Here is a 22,013-nt window from a genome sequence, read left to right as displayed (position 1 = left end):
GCCACCAGGGGGCACTGCTGCAATGGTGCTGGTGGCAGGGAGAGAATAAGCAGGCCACTGCCTGAAGTGGCCACTACCACAATGGCGGGGGAGAGGGGGAGGGAGATACCAATAGGGCACTGCCACACCAGGGCACCACAGGGAGGTCACTGCTCCAATTTGTAGAGATACACATCGGGTAGTGCCCCAACTGGGGGCCTTACCCCGGAGACAGAGGGGCCTGGGGAGAGAAGAGGGAATCAAAGGCCACTGCCTCACTTAGCCATCGGGGTCACTACCTAAATAGGGGACACACACACACACCACTGCCCCACCTGACCAGCAGTGGTCACTGCCCCAATTGGGGAATACACAGAGGGTATTGCCCCATGGGGATGCCAGGGATCAGTGCCTGCCATACCTGGCACAGGGGTAGAGGGGATAGGGTGACCAGATGTCCTGAATTTATAGGGACAGTCCTGATATTCGGGGCTTTTTCTTATGTAGGTGCTTATTATCCTCCACCCCCTCCCGATTCCTCACACTTTCTATCTGGTCACCCTGGGGCAGGGTGGGAGGGAGGGGGCTACACACAGGGCATTGCCATACTTGGCCACCAGTGCACATCCCTAGTGGGGGAGTGCTACACACCAGAAGCAGGACTCACTACCACAAAGGAGTTGGAAGATATCCAGGGCACTGCCTGACACAGCCACCCAGGCACCCTGCCACCTTGGGGGAGGTGAGGAATACACCTTGGGCACTGACTCCTCTGACTACCAGTGGTCACAGGCCCAATGCAGGGGTTTGGGGGAGTAAATACACACAGGGGACTGCCCCACCTGGGCAACACGAGTCACCGAGATGAGAGTGGGATACGCAGAGGGCCCTGCCCCAATGGCTGATATACATACAGGGCCCTGCCTCACCTACCCACCAGCGCTCACAGGTGCAATGGAAGTGGTGGGGTCACATAGGCAACTGACCTTAGTTGCCACCAGGGGTCGCTGCAGCAATGCTGGGGGGGATACATGCCAGGCATTGCTGCCCCTCGCCACCAGGAGTCTCTGCTCCTATAAGAAGGAACCTACAGGACACTCCCGTGCCTGGCCAGCAGGGGTCACTATCACTGGGGAGGGGCTATGGGGAAGCAGGGAAAGAGCAACTAACTGCAGTGGGGAAAATCATAATCTACCGGGGAGAAAGAACGGACTCCACTAGGACATCAGACCAACTCCAGCCAGGTTGGATACCAGCAATTCGGGGCTGGAGTAGCTCCAGCTAGAGGCTGGGCGGAGGCAGGTGACCTCGGTCCCTGCGCTGAGCAGGCTGCTTTGGCAGCGAGGAGGGACAGGGAATGCCCTGGCCAGGGTCTTGCTGCCCGAGGAGGGGGAGATCTGCGGCACTCTTTGGAGTAGCTGGTTCAGCAGCCGTGAGCCACACGCTTCTCCCTGCCTGAGCTCTCCAGGAGCACATTACGCACAGGTGTGCGCTGGATGTAGGCACCAGTGTAACAACAGGGACAGACTCTGCTGAGTGCTGCCTGCGAGAGACAGAGGCAGAGTCAGACAGGAAGATGGGGGCAGGAGATGACAGAGCCAGCGGCCAAGAGCTGAACCCATCACAAGTCCAGCCTGTGACATCACCATCCGTCCCTGCAGCTCTCCATCTGTCCCGCTGTCCGTCCAACCCTCAACCCCTCATCCATCCCCAATGTATGCCACACACCCCCTTCACCCATCTGCCTCACACACTCATCTCTTTCCTCATGCATCCTGCTGTCCCTCTGATTGTCCCTGCAGTGCCCAGCACAAGGAGGCATAATGGACCCTGAGCAAGACTTTTGGGTGATGCAGTAATGGAGCTAGCGGGTGAAAGGGGCATCTCTAATCCCAGCCCCACTTCTCCTCTGCCCAAAGCCATGACCACGAGCCCACCCTTCTCAATCTCAGACCTCACAGCCCCAAAGACATGACTGGCCACTCACGCTGTGACCCAGTTACAGCAATGAGGTCTCCCTGAAGATAGGTGGTGGGAGGAGCAACCCCCTTATCCTGGCAGGCAGGACACATCCCCTTCCCAATATGGCAGAGACCCTGCCCTTGGGCAGATAGACCAAGATGAGCCCACAGGAGACTGGGGGAGGGGGAGCAGAGGAAGAGAATGCAGGCAACTGAACATGACAGGTGTCCATGAAAGGAGAGACAGAGAGAGTTTGAGTGAAAGTTGGCCAACACAGAGAGAGAAACCTAGGAGGAAGAAAGAAATTCAGAACAGGGAGTCACCCTCATGGATCCAACTTTCTGCTAGGGAGCACACACCACTCCTCGCAAGAGAGATGATCAGCCCTCGCAAATGGCAACATCATCTCTCTTGAATCCATAGATAGTCCGGAAGCCCACACCCAGATAACGGGAAGTCCCTGCCTGGAGCCAGGACGGCTGTGACCAGAGCCCTTCCCAAACCAGATACACATCTCACCGACAGAGACGGTTACTCTCATTCCAGTTGGGCAGCTCTTGCCTGGCATCAACAGGATTCACGCTGTCACTGCTCTCGATCACTTTCCATCTCACCTCAGGGCTGGACTCCGTCCCCGCGACTTCTTTTCCCTTGGTATGAAACACAACACAAGAGGGAAAGAAAAAGCAATGGTGGTGAGGCTCCTCTTCTCGCTACTCCTGCACCCCAGGGCTTCGGCTTGAACCCTCCTCCCATTCTGCCATCACAGCTACAATTAGAAATCTGAGCCCGGGGCTCACACCTGCTTGTCTCCCCAATCCTAGGCCCTGTTCAGCATATCTCCCTCCACAGAAGTTACCTGGCTTCATCTTACACTCCATCTTCATATTGCTCTTCTCCTTCCCAGAGCTCCTGCTCTGCTCCTCAGACCTCTCTGTCCTCAGCTCTGCAGGCAGAGGGGAAGGGGCATGATGGGAAAACACACGCCCCATTCCAGACACCACACAGCATCCACAGGGCTACCAAAACACCTCATCTTCGGCCAAAACCACACCCCACCCCGAGGGAGCAAAAAGCCTTTGTGAGCACAGCACACACAAGACAGGAAAACATTAACACCCACACCCAGCCCAGCCAAAGTGGGAGCTTCCTGGCCACAGGTCCATGGGGCTCATGGATGGAGAAGTTTGCTGGGCTGTGGGGGTCCCTGAAGAACTGGCTCAGCATGTGAATGACTGGGATGTACGTGGGGGCCTGACTGTGGGTTGGAGTGTCCAGGAGGACCCCAGGGAAGGGAATAGGGGGATTAGGGATAGAGAAGAGTGGCATTGCCAAGGTGCATTGTGGGAATGTGGGATTCAGAGAGCCCAGAGTGGATGGGTGTTGGCGGTTGGACGACCCCACAGTGGTTGAAAAGGGGAACCTGGCAGGTTTGGGTGTAGCAGAGATTGAAGATGAACCTCACACCCTGGGGATGGACTGGGGGAGTGGGGGGATGGGAAAGTGGGGCCCAGCAATGAGAAATGGGTTGGAGGCAATTAGGGGTGGGGCGCTGAGGATGGGAAGGAGGATGTGGGAGATGGAGCAACAGGAGGTCGGTGTTGGGGTGCTGAGGACGGGGGCGAGGAGGAGGTTGGGAGCAAAGGGGAAGGCCAGGTAGAGTGTACATGATGGGGGAGGGGATGCCGGGGGCTGAGGGATCCCCACAGATGGGGGTGGTGCTGGCAGGAGAGTCACAGTGGACGGGGGGGGACACTGGGGGGCAGGTTGGGGGAGGTTGAAGGCCCCGCGGCCCCAGGCTGCTGCTTGTGGGGATGCTCCCAGGCAGCTCAGCCCCCCCCGTTTCCCCCCCAGGCCCAGCGGGGGGGGGGGGTGAAGCCCTTTCACTCGCGCTGCCTCTGCCCTGTGCCCCCCCCGCCCGGCTCCCACGGCCCGGGGCTGCTCCCGGGGCAGGGGCTGGGCCTGGCGCCTGGAACTGGGTGTCTGAGCCCCCAGCCCCCCCGTGCGGAGCCGCCACTCCCCGTCCCGCCTCAGCGCCCCTCGGCCCGGCCCCGCCCGCCGGCTGCCCCCGAGCCCGCGTCCCCCCCGCAGCGCCGGGGCGGGTCCCACTGGTGCCCCCCCCCCGGCTCCCCGTGGGGAGGGGGCGGGGGCAGCGAAGCCTCGGTGGACGGAACTACGCTTCCCAGTGTGCACCGGGAGGGGGCGCGTTGCCTGAGCAACCGTTCGTCACTTCCGCTCTGAGACGAGCCAGGAACTACAACTCCCAGCCTGCCCCGGGGCGTTTCCGTCCTCTCGAGTGTAGAAGAGGGCGGGTCCCTGGGTCAATCGGACCCCTCCCGCCCCGCCCCCCAGAGATCCGGGCCCCGCCCTCCCCAAGCTGCGGCTCCTGACGCGAACTCTCGTGTCCCGGGGTCTCGGCCTGGCCCCGCCCCCCGCAGCGCAGCGCCCCCCAGTGCGGTGGGGGCTGCCGGGCGCCTGCTCCTCCCCTGGGCTCGTCTGTGCCGCCCCGATGTGCCCCGCGGGGCTGCCCCGCTCGGGGGGGGGTGGAGCCCTATGGAAAGACGAGGGTGGGCAGGGCTGGGAGCCAGGACTCCTGGGTTGTCCCCCAGCTCGGGGAAGGGGGGCTAGGGGTTAGAGTGGGGGAAGGGCAGGGATGGGAGCCAGGACTCCTGGGTTCTCCCCCAGCTCGGGGAGGGGAGTGGAGATTAGGGGGTAGAGTGGGGGAGGGGCTGGGGGGTCTCCTGCCAAAGATGCAAGTCCAGGAGCTGGTGTCGGGCAGCAGGTCACTTGTGGGCCCCGAGTGTCCGATCCGGAAACAGCTGCCTGTCCCCACGCCCGGGGACTGCGCGTGGCTGGCAACCGTCTCCTTCTACCTGAGAATTATCCATACACCCCAGGGGTGTGAGCCCTGCGCTCCCCTGTCAGTGCCTGGGGCACAGAGCCATGTGTACGAGTCACTCTCTGTGCGGGGATGTCAGTTCGTACAGACTCTGCTGGGGCTTTTTCTGTAGCCTGTGGTAAAATGAGGCAATTAACTAGATGCGTTGATGGAAGTTCTCTGTGTACCCTCGGGGTACATGTACCCCTGGTTGAGAACCACTGATGTAGGGGAACCCAGGCCCACCCCCCTATTCTGACTTCCAACCCCGTACCCTGGGCAGCTGGTTCTGCTTTGCTTACCTTGCATCAGCCTCAAGTCAGCTTCACTGGGTCACCACTTCCACCACGGCCAGGCGTCAGAGAGAGGACGTCTCCTCTCAGCTGTAAAAGCAGCAAGGGCTCCATGAGGGGTCGGTGCTGCTGGAGCAATTATTGACACTTTCTCTAGTCTCCTTTTCAGATTTTGCCCCATTTTCTCTTTAATTCTCCAATATTAATTTAACAGTCTCAGATTTGGGATATTTTCACATCTGTTTGACCTGCAGCAAATTTTCTTCCTTTCTTTGGGAAATTGTCCTGAATCGTTCCCCAAAGAAGAAGGGGCTTAATGGTTGCAGTTTGCAGAGCCCTGAGACACAGCTGCCTCTGGGGTGGGCTGGGGTGGCCTTTCTCTGCTGGCGAGGAAGGGGACAGGAGGAAAAAGGCTGCAGTGGAGACTGTCCAGCACAAGCTTACACAGTCCTGGCTACTGCTACCCCCAACTGCCAGTCACCTGCCTGCCCCTGCTTCTGCCTCCTTCCCACTGCCAGGAAGTTTTCCTGCTCCACACTCCCCTCACATACCCTCTTAAAGCACCTCCTCAAAGGGCTCCCTGCTGCCATATGAATGGTGTGTGTGGGTGTGTGTGTGCGTGTGTGTGGGGGGGGGGAATTATTGCTGTCTGTTAATTGAACTTCCACTGTCCAATTACTCTCACTTAATATAAAATATCTTCATATTCGGGTGGTTTTCTCTCATTAGCAAATGCTTCTTTTTAGACCCATTTCTTCCCCAGTTCTCAAAGATAGATATAAAATATGCTGTGTGCAGCGCTGTAGTAGGCAGGGTGGTCCTAGGGTATTGGAGGCTTCCCCCTTGGTTTGTATACAAATGTTTGGTGTTATTCTCCAGCCCATTCCTTATGAATACTAACTTGATGTTAACTTTTTTGCTGGCAGCTGTGAATTGAGGGGAGCTTTTCACTGATCTGTCTACAGCAACATGCAGATCCCGTTCTTGGGTTGTGTAGCCGATAATCTGTTCTGCTGCCGTCGCTAGGTGTAATGCATGTTCAGTAGGGGTTTCTCCCCTCTTCCCGTTTTGTATTTCCTCTCCCTACTAATGTTAGGGTGTCCTTCTCCTCAGGTTAGTGTATTAATGATCTCATCTTGGGGTCATATGTGTCAATTCGTTGCTACGTCTTCAGAGAACTATCCATGATGACTCCAAGATCTCTTTCCTGATTAGTTGTAGCTAAATTAGCCCCCATCATATTGTATGTATAATTGGGGTTATGTTTTCCCAACGTGACATTTATCCACGTTAAATTTCATTTGCCATTTTGTTGCCCAATCATTTAGTTTTGTGAGATCTTTTTGAAGTTCTTCGCAGTCTGCTTTGGTCTTAACTATCTTGAGCAGTTTAGTATCGTCTGTGAACTTTGCCACCTCACTGTTTACCCCTTTCTCCAAATCATTTATGAATAAGTTGAATAGGATTGGTCCTAGGGCTGACCTAGGAAAATCAAAGCAGCAAGATGGAGTTTGGAGTCACACGGGCAGGTCACATGTCCATGCATGATTCAATTTGCAGGCCTACGCCATTGTTTACATGTTACTTTGAATGTTCCCAGGAAAGCTCAGATGTGGATTGGCATTTTCCAAAGTCCATTGTCAGTGAAGCATTTCTTGATTGGGCACTTACTGAGAATAGTCCTTTTTCAACAAGCTGACCAAATGCATCACTGAGGCTACTCGAAATCAAATACATTTGAGATACAAGTACATAGCCCATATTCATAATTTCAAATACAAAAATGGTACACACATACAGCTAGTATAATTATAACCAGCAAATCATAACCTTTTCATAGACACCTCACACTACAACTTTTGCACAATATTTGTTGCAAATATATAAGAGTGGTGGCAGCAATGATCTGTATGGTCCCAGTTGATATTAATAATGTCACAGCCTACAGAGAAGTGAGAGGGAGGCGTCTTCTAGCAGGCGTTTCTCCTACATTTCTCCATTGTCTCTTGGGCAGAGGCGAGAATGGAGCAAAACACACCTGGCTGAAGGTTTTGCGTTCAACTTTGAGGATTAAGCCTGAGCCTCCGGCATGGGTGCTGGGAGATGGATTTCTGAGTTGCCTCCAGCAGAGTCTTCTGGCCTGAGCAGAAACCACTGAGGCCAACAGAGATGAGTTTAAGGTAGCCTTTGAGGCTCCCAGCAGGTCTTGAGGAACAAGGGGTTACCGCCATCCCTGGGGGAGCTCAAACCACCATCCTTTCGATTAACAGCAAAACACAAAGACCCATTGCGCCACAGAGACACATGTCTACTGTTACCAAGGCTGCTGCCTAGCAGCGTGCGCATCTGCCTGCCAGCGCTAGAGCTCTCAAGGCAAGTGTGGGTGCTGGAGGTAAAGAGCCAGTAGAGTGACATAGCAGCTCTAAAGGGGGGTGAAGGTCAGGAATGAGGGGTTCAGGGCATGGGAAGGGGCTCTGGGCTGGGGCAGGGGGGTAAGGATGCGGGAGGGGGTGAGGGCTCTAACAGGGGATGAAGGGCAGAAATGAGGGGTTCAGGGTACGGGAAGGGGCTCTGGGCCGGGCAGGGGGTTGGGGTGCAGGAAGGGTGAGGGCTCCGGCTGGGGATGTGTGTAACCTTCCCCTTTCCCTAGCCATGTGTGTGAGCCACCAGGACCAGCACGTACAAGGCCTCGCTGCCGAAGCACTGACAGTGTCCAGTGACGCTACACCTGGCCCTCTACTGACAGCTCAGGGGTTTGGCGTCCTCTGGCACTGAGATTCCACAATAATTACAGGGTTATTTCTAATTGGTTAAAGCAGAACTTGTGCTGAGATTAACACGTCCCTCATGGGTCTGGGGGTTTTACAGTATGAACTGGCTCTGCGTGTGGGTACTGTGCATGTGTTTGAGTGATACTAACATGGCTGAAACACACAACTCCCCATCCTGGGGGTTTCCATCCCCCCGATTCCTTCCACGGGGGGCGCTGACCCGGCTCCTCTACAGCCAGATGCCCTGATGGCAGCAGTCGGGATGTTGGGAGAGGTTTTGTTTTCTGTGCCTAGTGACAGCCCCAAAGTGACTCCCACCAGCCCCCATTGCCTTGCCCTGCAGCTGCCAGTCTCTGAATCCTGGCCTGGAATTCGATTGGAACGAGGCCCCTGGGAGCTGGATAGACCACGAGTCAGACATTGCAACATTGTAGCCAGAACATCCATGTCTAGATTTTAAGGCCAGTCAAGACAACTAAATAATCCTGTCTAACCCCCATGCATGTGACAGGCCACAAAGTCACTCCTGCACAGAGCCCAACCACTGGGATTAAACCAAAATATTCCAGCCCTTAGGAGAATATCTCGTTGTGTGCTACAGACGGAGCATAGGAGAGGCAGAGGGGTACCAATACTGGAGGCCCCTGAACTGGAATGGATTTGGTGAGATGTACCCAGCTGATCTGGGCAAGTGACTTGTGCCTCATGCCACAGAGGATGACAAAAACTCCAACATCCCTGCCAGTGTGAGCTGGGGGAAATTCCTTCCTGACCCCAGCAATGGAGATCAGGGAGACCCTGAGCATGAGAGCAAGGCCACCAGCCAAGCACCGGAGAGAAATGGTTTTCTATCTCACCCGAGAGCACTGTCTTCAGCACCCCCTGTCCCCTCTTGCCACCCCCATGTGGGGTGAAGAATCCATCATTGCCCTGGGTACTTTGTTCCAATGTTTAATCACCCAATTGCAAATGTGTCCCTTATTTCTCATTTTAGTTTCTCTGCCATTAACTTCCAGCCACTGGTTCTTGTTCTGCCTTTTGCTGCTGGGTTAAAGAGCCCTTCAGTACCCAAAATTTTCTCTTTGGGAGGGGATTTACACATTGTCATCAAGTGACCTCTTGGTCTTCTCTGTGATAAACTGAGCAGACTGAGCTCTTGTCTTGCACTGGAAGGCCACTTTTCAGCACTTTTTTTTCTCTTCTCTGCCCCCCATCCAATTTTTCATTCTTCATCTTAAAATGTGGCCAAGATGACTGTGTGCAAGAGTCCAGTGTTGGTCTGACCAATGTTGTACAGAGATAACACTAGTGCCCTATATCTAGTCACTGTTCTCCTGTCTGTACATCCAAGGATAACGACAGCATCACACGGGCATTTCATGCTGAGTTGTTTGTTCATTATGGCACCTAAACCCTTCTCCGAGTCACAGCAGTCTGTCCTTGCTCGTTAGTAAAGCTCAGTGTGTTTGAATGGCCACAGCTTCCCAAGTGTTCTGTAAAATGCACAAGGGATTCCCCTCCTCAGTCACCTTCACCTGCTGCTGGTCTCTTGTCTCTTTCTTCTTCTCCAGGATCTGCATGTGTCATTGTGAGGGGAGTTCTCCTCCTCTCTTTGCCTGGGAGCAATGTGACCCCCCCGGATGGACTGACCAAACCCAGGATTCCTTCAGCCTGAAAGCAGAGGGGAGCCTTCACCCGCTCCCTCTTTAAGGCTCCAGTCCCAGGTCCTAAATTTCCTGCCAAAGCACAAAAATCCACCCTGAGCCCAACTCCTCTCTCGGTGGTGATTTCCTTTCTCCCACAAATCTGTCTTGAGGACACAGCCCTGGGAACAGGTGAACACAACCCCTGAGATTTCCCTTCGCAGCCTGCAAGGGGCAGTTCGCCCTATTAAACAGCTCGGGAATGTCGTCTTTTTATTTTCTCCTTTCAAAAGTAACTTCTTGTATTTCTAGTCTCTTTATATGACCCACCGATTTTCCGCTTCCAATTCTCTGCTGTACACGCCAGCACTGGATCGAGTGAGGTGCCTGGACCCATCCTATACTGAGTACATGGGGGACTTGCAGGATCAGACCCTAAAATCACTTTGGAGGGAAATTCTAACCCCACTCAACCCCAACCCGTTCCTGGGAGGTGTCGGTATTGACCCAGGCCGCCGAGCACCAGGGAATGAAGAGACCAATTTTATCAGTAAGTCAGACCCCCTGGCTGCCCACTGCCTGGATCACCTCCCCCCAGGTGACGCGAGTCACCCTCCAGAGCCATTGCTGGGCCCCGGGGGGCAGCCACACAAGCCATGGGGATGGGCAGCTCCCAGGAATCTCGGCAACGAATCTCCAGGCCGGAGGGTTTCCCCTAGTGCCTGATCCACCCTCAGGGTCCAGCCAGCCAGCAGCTTCCACCCCAGGCTAGTGCGCTAACAGCAGCAGCGTGGCTGGGGGGCTCGGCCAGTAACTGGGGCCAGTTGTCTGAGCATGAACCCAGCCGACCCCAGGAGATGGACCCGGGTCACCAGCCCAACCCACCACGCAGCTGCTGCCACTGCTCCATTAGTGCATGAGCTCCCATGGACCACGCTGGGGAGATCCCCCAGCTGCAGGGTAGATGCCCCTGAGCGCCTGGCAGGGCACAACTCCTGGCTGCCCTGCCCTGCTGAGTTCTCTACTAGGCTGGGTGGATCTGGGGCGAAGGATGCTGGGTGACAGGGGGGCGTTGGCTCTGGGCTGGGACTGTCACTTCCCCCCCTCCCTATCCAACAGATTCACAGCAAACGAAACCAGCTCAGCCTGCAGGGGAAGAGTTCAGTCCAGGGCCTGGTGCATTCTGGGAGCAGGGATGGTGCAGAGAAAGGGCAGATACAGGGCACCTCTGAACACTCTGCGCAGAACTGCTTGTCCTGACCCACAGCCCCTGTTATCCCAGCCCTGGGCTCCCCTCTCACTGCTCTGCCAGTGCCCCTCACTCCCGATCCACAGACCTCCCCTGCTGTATCTGTGACTTCTGCTACTGAACCACCAATGCGCTGACTCCTCTTGTGAGACATTTCTCTGCACAATACTGCTGCTATTCCGGTTACTGACTCCAGGAAACATTTTCCTTAGCCTGGTTCCGTGTGTCACTGGTTTCTATAGCAAAGATCAGTCCCTGGCCCTGTGGCCCAGACATCCTCATTCACATCAAGCTTCAAGCTGAGAATCATTTCTCATTCCCGCTCTGTGGGAGGGGAGACTTTTAAACGCGCTCTCTGTGTGACTGAACATGGCTAAGCAAAGAGAACAAACCCAAAATCCCCCCCTGTCCTTTGGGAGCCAGGTTTACTGTGGGAATTCTGTAGTTCAGATGACTTCATGCCTGGGCATTGTGATTCTTTACCAGTTTCTCTGTCAGAGGGGCAGTTTTGTGCTCACAGCTGTGATGGCTGAGTGGTTAAGGCGTTGGAGTTGAAATCCAATAGGGTTCCCCTGTGCAGGTTCAAATCCTGCTCACAGTGAGGCCTGTGTTTTAGCTACTCTGTAACCTGGGCAATACCTCTCTACAACCCCCTGAGACACTCTCAATTCTCTCCCCACCTCAAGTAAATCCTGTTCTGCTCCTTTCATAGAGATGCCTGGGACACCACTTCTCAGCACCTAAAGCCTCTGGCACTCACCTAGTGCCCCATAGATCAGCCATAGCCCTGGTTCTGCTTCTCTCTCTAGCGTGTGAAAGGAGCCAAGTCAGTGACTCCATGGGGGCTGCAGAACCAACAGAGAGAAAATAAAAAAAAGGTGCCCAGCAGCCATCTCTGCCCCTGCACCTCCCACCTGCTAGCAGGCCTGGCTGATAAGCTCCTCCTCTTTTCCTTCAGCGCCTCCCGCTGGCCATTGATGGGGTGTGCTGGAGGAGTGAGGAGAGAAAGAAGTGGGGCAGGGTCGGGTAGGAAGAGATTTGATGGTTTGGGGGCAGGGCCTGAGGTGGAGCAGGCATTGAGCTCCGCCCGGGAACTCTCAAAGTCAGCAGCTCTGAGTGCAGAAGCCTTCCCTGAGTCTGAGCTGCCAGGATCCCTGCTGCAGAGCAAGTGCCACAAGTCTCAGCCTCTCTGTCCCACACATGGCTCTGGGCACCACCAGGAATCATTTGGCTCCTGGCACACAAGGCAACATATAAGCTGAGTCCCTGGACAGCAGCTCAAACCCTGGCCTCTCCCATTAAGAGCCAGACGCTCTACTGACTGAGCAAGCCAGGCTTGCTAGGAGCCTCCACCCCTCTTCTTCTTCTCCACGGCCACTGCCAATTCCTCCTTCTCTTCCTCTCTCCTGCATCTGAGGGTCACTAAATCTCCTCACCTAGACAGCCAGCCCGTCCACTGCACCCCAATCCCCCATGCCTGAGCCTCCCTGCTAAAGTCCTGCACCTGGCTCCATAGAATTAATTCTCACATGTTGCTTGGAACTCTACTTCTTGTGCCCAGAGAGTCTCGGCCCCACTCAGTAGAAGACCTGAGAAACACAGTGTCTGCCTTTTCTAAAGAAGTGTTTGGAGGGGCTTTTCTTCCCTGACCTAATGGATAAGATGTCTGACTTCAAATCAGGAGATTGAGGGTTTAAGTCTCTTCATGGTTGTGTTGCTGCAGTTTTACCTTCGTGCTGAAAGTCCTGCTCCCTTCAGGGCTGGAACCTCTTCTTGGCCGCTCAGACCAATCCTCTGGCTTCAGCTAGGGTCCTGGGAAGGAGTTGGGTTGGGTGTCACAGAGGCATGAGCCGCAGGTGCTTCCAGTCAAGCCCTTGCCATTCCTGACTTGCCAAAGATAATGGGTTGCTGCCTGGGCTGGCGTGTAGAGCAGTTTCCCTCTTCCAAGTGTGCACCTGTCCCTGTGCTTGAGAGGGTTGGTAAATAGCACCTTAGGAGCCTGGGTGTTTCTCTGCTTCTCGCCAGCTGGGGAAAAGCCTCTTGGGGTAAAATCTTCTGCCCCACTGCAAAAGTGAGCACTGTGAGTGGGAACAGACAGAGGCCACACCAGGGGGCTGGCCCTGCTTTCCTACCTTCTTCTGATGTTGGCCACAGAGCATCAGCAACTGCCCCGCATGCTGGTCAGTGGGTCACTTTCAGTGGGTGTTTGGCATGGCAGGGGGCAGCCTCGCTGGGGGTCTTTGTGGCTGTCTGCTGGCCATGCATAGGCATGGTTCTCCCCTCCTCTTGCCCTGCCTTCAGTTGCTCTGTGGCTTATAAACCTTCCCTTTGAGTTGTCAGCACCAGCCGCTTTTGCTCTAGGTGTGCGGAGGAGGGAAGGTGTGAGGGGCTTCAGGCTGGGCTCCACCTCCCTCCTGCCAAGCCCTGACTATTAATCCCGGCCCTGGCACTCCTTTCGTCAAGCGCCATGTGGGTCAGAGGAAAGATGTGGCAGGAAGCACAAGGGCCAAACTTGTGGGCATTAGGTGAAGCAGCAAGAATCCCAACCAGGTCAAACCACAGGACTACAGGCAGCCATAGCCACCTCTGCACCCCAATCCATTGCAGCCATCTCAACCAAAGACCTGGCTCTAGTTTGTGTGAATCACCCAGCAGGAGGGAAAAGACTCACTCTTAAACAACTGGAGACAGGAAAATTGAGCACTTTGAGCTCCAGGGCTTTACCACAAACCAACACAAGTTCCCACTGACATTTGAACTCAGACTGCAGGATTCAGAGTGCTGAGTGCTGCCCATTACAGCATGGGACCAGCTTGTTCTGCCTTCTCTGGCCATCGGTGACCCTCACGGGGCTGGCTCGTGTAAGGGACTGTTGGCCCTTTACTAAAATTTAGTGGAGTTTTTGGTTGGCTACTTCCCAGTCCCAATAAAAGGGGGAAGGGTCAATGGGAAATCAGGCCCCTGAGACTGACGTGCCCCTGGGGCAATGGTCACCAATTGGTAGGGAACACGTTAGAATTTGTTAATGGAGGAAAATTCCCAGTGAAAATTGGCAAAGCTGTGAAGATTTTGAAAAATTCCAGTGAATTTACACATGAAGACACAAACAGAGAGACAAACACACAGAGAGAAAGAGAAAATCACAGACTGCACAGGCCCACACAGAGATAAACAAAAACCAAACCCACACAAACCCACACAGCACACAGAGGCATATACACAAAAGGGAAAGCCACACAAAATATAGAAAGAACAAATCCACACCAAAAAACACAGCAAAAGCCCACAACAAGAAAGCACAAAACCCACATACCAAAAGAATACTAAGCAAAAAAACAATCTGTATGCAAAAATCATACACACACGCACCCAAAACTATGCAAGGCATCCACCAAAATCACACAGGACCCACATGCACATCAACACGACAGACGAAAACCACATCAACATACAGAAAGCCAGGCAGGGTTTGAGTCTCACAGCAAAGAGGGTGAACACACAGCTGGTTCGGGGAGCAAAGACTGAAGGGGAGTCAGGGGCAGCACTCTTGGCTCTGCCTGACCCCTCCTGACACAGGTGGCTGGTGGAGAGCAGAGCCTGGTAGATCTGTGGAATCTGCCCTGCTCTCTGTAAAGCAAGGGGACCTCAGTGTCTTCTGAGCTGCAAGTGTATTTTCTGTAGGGCAAACTCATTAGCAGAACCCATTTGCTTAAAGAAAGCTAGTGCTTTCAGGTGAGGTTTGAATTTACAACCTCAGCATCGCTCCACTTAGCACTGCTACTATAAGTTCTGTACACTAACCCATTGCCCCTCTGAGGGCCTTGCCTCCTTGATTCATGGATGAATTAGGGGTTGAGGAGGGTTGCATTAACTAAAAAAAATCCATATTAATGGCTGCTGAATGGCAGCAGCAAAGGTGGGGAGCCTCGTTCTGTGTGGTAGAGCTGGTTCCCACCTTCTGTTACTGAGGGGAAGGTTGGTGCTTTGAGCCCACCCAGTGCTGGAACGTCCCATGGGTGAGATTAACAGAACTCAAGAGGAGAAAAGGAAAGGGAGGGGAAGTCTTTTCTAGTCCTGCCTAGCTCCATTGGTCTCCTGTGGCCCTTTCGGCTCTCTGCTCCCCTGTTGGGGAGATGCAGAGACAAGCCCCCATCTGGGTGAGTCACCGAGAGGCTGTGTCCCATGGAGTGTGTGTGGGAGAGGGGGAGGGTTGGATTGGGCTCAAGGGGAGAAGGTTGTGTGTGACAGTGTGTGGGGGAGGGGGAGGGTGTGTTCCTTAGGATATAAATGATGGAAAACACAAGAGCAGTGACAGCGAAGTCCCATGTCTCAGTGTTATCACCCTGTGTGGTGCTGCCGTTCACCTTCCCCTCCTATGGTCTCATCTTTCACTGAATCCAGCATTTTTTCACCTGTCATCACCACAGAGGTGTCCCACATGCCTCAGATACAGAGTGTCCCTCTTAGAGACGCCGAGGACTGGAACTGATTTCAGCTGCTGGACAGCTCTGCTAGGTCTTCATTTATTTGCATAGGAAAATGCTGAGTGTTTAAATTCATTTAAAGTCCCGCTCCCCCCCCCCATTCAGCGAACTCCTGAACATACTGGAGATGGGTCTGGAAATCCATTTTCATTCGAAAAAGTTTTTCAAGGGAATCACTTGGATTGTAACTAGGAACCTATTATCCTGCAGGGAAACATTCACCCACTGATCTATACTCGCAACAAAAAGTGTCATGTATAGCTCAGAGCAGGAACAGTTTTTAACCTAGGGGTTACTAAACTTTCTCTGTATACAAACACCACAGCTTACAAACTCCCCACCCCCGCTCTGTGTCACCAGAGCACAACAACAACTCTCCTTGGAGCACACACAGCTCCCCAGCTCCCTGCCCATCAGTCTCTCCAGCATTGCTCCAATCCCTTAGGGCCAGTGCTAGTCCTCCAATCCTCCCAGTGGGCCAATAATGTCACTCATACCACTCAGAACCCGCCCCCCAAAACCCTGCCTCTCATCTGCCTAAGGCTCTGGGAGGGAATTTGGGTGAGGGGAGGAGGTCTAGGATTCAGACCCTGGGTTGGGGCTGGGGATTGGGGTGCAGGAGGGGTGCAGGCTCTGGGGGGAGTTTGAGTGCAGAAGGGGTGAGAGGCTGGTCTCTGGGAGGGAGTTTGGGTGGAGGAGGGGTTCTAGGGTGCAGGCTCTGGGATGGAGTTTGGGTGCAGGGTGCATTCTCTGGGCTGGGACAGGGGTAGGGGAAATAGAAGGAAGGATGGAGGTGCAGGCTCTGGGAGGGAGATTGGAGCGGATGGGAGGGGGTGTGTGGAGGGAGGGGGTGCAGGCTCTGGGAGGGAGATTGGAGCGGATGGGAGGGGGTGTGTGGAGGGAGGGGTGCAGGCTCTGGGAGGGAGTCAGGGATGCGGCACTTACCTGGGGCTCCAAGGCGGGGCAGGCTGGGGGGCCTCCGCATGCTGCTGCCCCCAAGAATCACCCCCACAGCGTCCCATTGGCTGCAGGGGCTTGGAGTGGGGGCAGCGCGTAGAGGCACAGCTCTGCCCCGCCCTCCATTGGGAGGGGCCAGCAGCCACTGGAGTGAGCAGACAGATGCTGCACTGCCAGGGCCCCCGGGGGAGGAGCGCCTGGGGGCAGCAGGTGGGGCCAAGGGAGTGAACTGGTCCCAAAACTGCTGAAGCCCCATGGGCAAGACCTGGGAACCAGGACTGCCAGCCACACAAACACCTTTAAGAGGAGGCGTCCCACTCCCTGTCAAAAAATGATCTTCCTCCTTCTGTTCAGTGACAGCCTGAATTGTTACTTATCCCAGCAGAGCCAGAGGACTGAAAGCAGCAACATCAAACCCTTGTGTAGTTCACAGGTATGGACATAAACACTCCCTGGTATCTGAGGAGATGTTCAGCTTTGCCCTTGGTCAACTACAAGGCTAAAGGGAAAGGAGGTGGCGCCAGATATAAAGAGTGAAACACGACACATCATAGTTATGCCCATGGTGGCTGCAAAATCTTTTTATAGCCTTCTTCTTATCATCAGTGTATTGTTTTCTCTGGATTCTAGGCCTTGACAAGAAATTTGTACCTTGATAAAATAATCAACTGCTCTTGGTGAAGGCAATGGACTTAACACCCACTGGGGTGTCCCTACACAACTACAAGTACTAACAACATGGCTGCATTTTGGCCATAGTTTTTAATCAGGGCAATAAATTGAAACAGCCCCCTGTTAAATCATTTCCCAGCCTGAGTCCTTCACCCACATTCCTTAAAACACTGGGCCACCATGTGGACATTTCATTTCCCACCTCAATTTCACACAGAGACACAATTACCTTTGCACAGATCCATGAACAGCAAAACCTCCCTATGTCTCTGGTCTGAGCCAGGGCACTCGATTCCAGTGAACTCTTCTCTCCTGCAGTGGCGATGGGCAAACAGAGGGGACGTGGCACCTGCATCCCTGACAGGGAGATATTGGCTCGGCTCTTTCTTTCTGCTGCTGTTGTTCGTCCATGAAACATCGAGGGTGAAATACAAGGCTGGGTTCATGCACCAGCCCCCGGAAATATTTCAGTGCCCCAGAAAAATCCTGCCCACTGCTATTGGAACGATCTGCTGGAGATTTGACTAGGAAAGAGACTGTCTGAATTGTCAGAGTGGGGAAGGAACAACAATCTACAGTAATGTTGTTCACACAAACACACTCTCATCCTGCTCCAGCCGGAAGGGAAATGGGCAGGAATTCTCGCTGTTCAGCCAAGGACACACTTACACTGATGTGCAGACGTGAGTGTGCTGGGGAAGCTGGTCTGAGCAAACAAGGGGAATGACAATTCAGTGAGAACAGAATCATCATGTAGTGAAACCAATGTATGTTAAGTAGTTGTGGCCGAGTGGTTAAGGTGATGGGCTAGAAATCCATTGTGGTTTCCCAGCACAGGTTCAAACCCTGGCAACTGTGATGTTGTTGTTATTATTATTATTGCACTCTTAGTGCCTGAGCATCCACAGTGTGAACTGGCGCCAGATCTAGTTTCACTCTATCTACACTTAAAACACTGCTGTGGCACTGCTATAGCTCTCTGGAGCAGACAGTGACTGGAGGGGTTTTCTCATCCCTGTAATAGCTACATTGACAGAACAATTCTTCCTTTTCTTTAGCACTATCGAACCAGGGCTTAGGTCACCTTAACTCTATGGGTTGGGGGGAGATCACACGCTGAGAGACGTAGCTCTGCCAGTTAAGTGCCCAGCGTACACCAGCCCTTAGATTCCTCTTGGTATTTCAATGCAGGCACTGACCTGTGAGAGGAAAACATCAGATCACAAACACAGAGACTGAATTCCCCACATTTAATCTTGCTGCACTTTCCAGAAAGTCACAAAATTCAATTCATTCTTGCTAGGACAGAGAAAAAATAAGTGACACTAAGTTTTTGGCTTGGTTACATAAAATTAAGTGTTTAATTAATATAGTAAAAAATCTGTACTGATTCCTCTAACTAACACCACAGCGTAAAATAGGAACAGAGACAAATCGTGTCAGTGGCGGCTAATTTCGCAACTGATCGTCCCATTATTAATTTCCACGCTGCCCCCATTGGAGGTCTGGGCATCTCCAGTGTCATAGCTCTGCATTCACCTTCCCCTTAGAATTGTTCTCAGACATTCGCCTTCCTCTGCAGCGTGGGGCATGGGGTCACTTGCTGGAGGATGAATCTGTGAATCTATTCCCAAATTTGGAAAATTGTGCGGTTCAGAATGTGAATAGTGACCCCGTCACCTTCCTGCACCTGCTCTACATTGCTCCCCAGCAGCTTCTCCCCCTGCAGAGTAACCCCAGCTCTGCAATGCAGCCTCCCAGGGTTCAGCAAGGGCCCCTGGCAAGGACAATGGGTGCAGCTAACAGCCTGGTGTGCCTGGCAGTGAGGCAGTTTAAAGAAGCAACATTCCCCCAGAAGTACAGAGACTGAATTCCCCAACTTTAACATCATGACCCCCTGTAGAAAGCAGCACGTGCCGGTTATATTTTCACAGGGAGATGCAAAAATCAAGTGACACCCATTTTACCCTCACTCCCGACCCGTAGCCCCTGCTATTCCAGTCCTAATCTCCAGACTCACAACTCTGCTGATGCCCTTCACTCCCGACCCACAGGCCCCTGGGCTCCCGGCTGTGCTCCCCAATCACTGCACTGATGGGGCCCCTTACTCCCGACTCGCAGCCTCTGTTATCCCCGTTCTGAGCTTGAGATTCACAGCTCTGCTGTTGCCACTCACTTCCAACCCTCAGCCCCTGCTATCCTAGTCCTGAACTCCAGACTCACAGCTCTGCTGGTGCCGCTCACTTCCCACCCTCAGCCCCCAGGGGGTCCTACAGCTCTACCGATGCCCGTCACTCCCGACCTGCAATCCCCTGGGCTCCCCCCAGCTCTACAGGTTCCCCTCACACCCGACCCGCAGACTGCTGTGCTCCCCACTGAGCTCCCCAGTAACTGTGCTGCCATTGCCCCTCATTTACGACCCACTGCCCTCTGGGCTTCCCCCAGCTCTACTGGTGCTCCTCACTCCCGACCCGCAGCCCCTGTCCTGACCTCCAGACTCACAGCTCTGCTGGTGCCCCTCACTCCCAACCCGCATCCCCCTGGGCTCCCTCCAGCTCTGATGGTGCCTCTCACTGCAGCCCTGCAGCCCCCTGAGCTCCCCGCTGAGCTTCCCAGTCACTGCGCTGCTGGTGCCTCTAACTCCCGACTCGCAGCCCCTCCTGTCCCAGTCGTGACATCCAGACTCACAGCTCTGCTGGTGCCCCTCACTCCCGACCTGCAGCCCCCTGGGGTCCCTCCAGCTGTACCGCTGCCCCTCACTCCTGACCCGCAGCCCCTGTAATGTCAGTCCTGACCTCCAGACTCACAGCTCTGATGGTGCACCTCACTCCTGACCCACAGCCCCCTGGACTTCCCCCAGCTCTAGCGGTGCCCCTCCCGAACTGCAGCCCCCTGAGCTCCCTCCAGCTCTGACAGTGCCCCTCACTCCTGACCCGCAGCTCCCTGAGCTCCCTCCAGCTCTAACAGAACCCCTCACTCCCGACCCGCAGCCCCTTGGGCTCCCTCCAGCTCTGACAGTGCCCCTCACTCCCAACCCACAGCCCCCTGGGCTCCCCTCTGAGCTCTCCGGTCCCTGCACTGCCGGTGCCCCTCACTCTCTACCCGCAGTCCCTGGTATCCCAGTCCTGACCTCCAGACTCACAGCTCTGCTGGTGCCCCTCACTCCCGACCCGCATCCCCCTGGGCTTCCTCCAGTTCTACCGGTGCCCCTCACTCCCAAACCCCAGTCCCCTGGGCTTGCCCCAGCTCTGACGGTGCCCCTCACTCCCGACCCACAGCCCCTTAGGCTCCCTCCAGCTCTATCAGTTCCTCTAACTCCTGAACCACAGCCTCCTGGGCTCCCCACTGAGCTCCCGTGTCACTGCGCTGCCGATGTCCATCACTCCCGACCCGCAGCCCCCTGGGATTCCCCCAGCTCTAGCGGTGCCCCTCACTCACAATCCGCAGCACCCTGGGCTTCCCCCAGCTCTGCTGGTGCCCCTCACTCCCGACCCGCCGTCCCTGGGCTCCCTCCAGCTCTACCAGTGCCCCTCACTCCTGAGCCACAGCACCCTGAGCTCTCCGCTGAGCTCCCCAGTCACTGCGCTGCCTGTGCCCCCACTCCCGACCCACAGCCCCTGCTATCCCAGTCCTGACCTCCAGACTCTCAGCTCTGCTGGTGCCTCTCACTCCCGACCCATAGTCCCCTGGGCTCCCTCTAGCTCTGCTGGTGACCCTCACTCCCGACCTGCAGCCCCCTGGGCTCCCCGCTAGGCTCCCCAGTCACTGCGCTACCGGTACCCCTCACTTCTGACCTGTAGCCCCTGCTATCCCAGTCCTGACCTCCAGACTCACAGGTCTGCTGATGCCCATCACTCCTGACCCGCAGCCCCCTGGGATTCCCCCTGCTCTACTGGTGCCCCTTGTGATGGAGTATGAACTGTCTGTGTGTGGGATGGGAGAGCTGGGAGTGACTTTAGGTGAGGGACAGGACCTGAGCCTGTAACCTGAGAGATGCAGGGGCGACGGGAGTTCAACACCTTAGCCCGAGAAGGTGGACAGAGACAGAGAGCTGACTAGAGAGGGTTTGGGCAGTTTCAGTTTTATGGCTGGGTGGTTGGAATTCAGGGAATCCCAAGCTGGGGACAAAACACTCTGAACCCCCAGAAGGACCAGATTGAGGGGTCCTGGTCGTGCCTACAAGCTCTGCTGTCACCTGCGTTCCTGTTGTCCAATAAACCATCTGTTTTACTGGCTGGCTGAGAGTCACTGTGAGTCCCAGGAAGAGGAGTGCAGGGCCGGACTCCCCCACACTCTGTGACAACTGGTGGCAGGAGCGGGATCTACTGCACCCCATGGACGACGCTTCCTGCAGTAAGTGACTGGGGAGCAGTAAAACTAAGGGACAATTGTAGGGATGATTAAGCCCTGGGAGTGTGTGACCAGAGAGAAGGACTTTTGCAGTAACAGGGTCCCCCGGGGGATTGCAGCGAGCGGTCCCAGAGGTGGAGGAGTCTGCGGATCAACCCTGGCAGATGGGTGGTGACCTCAAGAGGGGCTGGTGCACTAGGGGTCTCCCTGGAAACCGTGGGAAGCAGTGAGCACCCCGGCCTGGGAGTGGCCAGCAGGAAGATGTATGCCAAGTGGCGCAAGTGCGACCTGGTTGAGCTGTGCAAGCAGAGGGGGCTGCACAGAGGGAGGCTCACAGAAGACCAGCTGATTGCCCGGCTGGAGGAGGGAGATCACTTAAATGAACTGATCACTGTCTCTGAGGGAAGTAGCCTGATAGATGCAGCGCAGACACCAGTGTCTGTCCCCACTGGGAGTGGTCAGCCGGCGGCTGAGGGCTTCCCGAGACCCCCCCTTCCTATGGCTAGGGGAAGGGTCAGGAGGAGCCCAGCGAATACCAAGGGCACCGTGACACCCCCGGCCAGCAGAGGATCCTCCCAGCAAAGCTCACCCACCAGCAGGGGATCGTCCCGGCGACGCTCGGCATCCGTGGAGCAGAAGCGGCTGGAATGGGAGAGATAGCTAAAACTGAGAGAGCTGGAGGATCGTGAGCGACAGAGAGAACATGAAGAGAGACAAAGACAGCGAGAACAGGAGGAAAAAGTGAGAAAGAGGGAATATGAAGAATAACAGTGTC

At 54.9% G+C, this 22,013-nt stretch overlaps 1 protein-coding gene and 1 non-coding gene across 2 annotated transcripts in view; both read left to right on the top strand.

Moving 5' to 3' along the window:
• The window catches only part of LOC127040989 (uncharacterized), a 113,289-nt gene that overhangs the window by 88,149 nt on the left and 3,127 nt on the right, over nt 1–22,013 (top strand). The window lies entirely within an intron of this gene.
• TRNAS-UGA (transfer RNA serine (anticodon UGA)) lies at nt 11,295–11,376 on the top strand. Its single transcript has one exon. It is a non-coding gene; the product is annotated as a tRNA-Ser (tRNA).

The sequence above is a fragment of the Gopherus flavomarginatus genome, assembly GCF_025201925.1.
Source record: "Gopherus flavomarginatus isolate rGopFla2 chromosome 13 unlocalized genomic scaffold, rGopFla2.mat.asm SUPER_13_unloc_1, whole genome shotgun sequence".
In the NCBI taxonomy this organism is placed as follows: Eukaryota; Metazoa; Chordata; order Testudines; family Testudinidae; genus Gopherus; species Gopherus flavomarginatus.
This window is presented reverse-complemented; position numbering and strand designations above follow the sequence as displayed.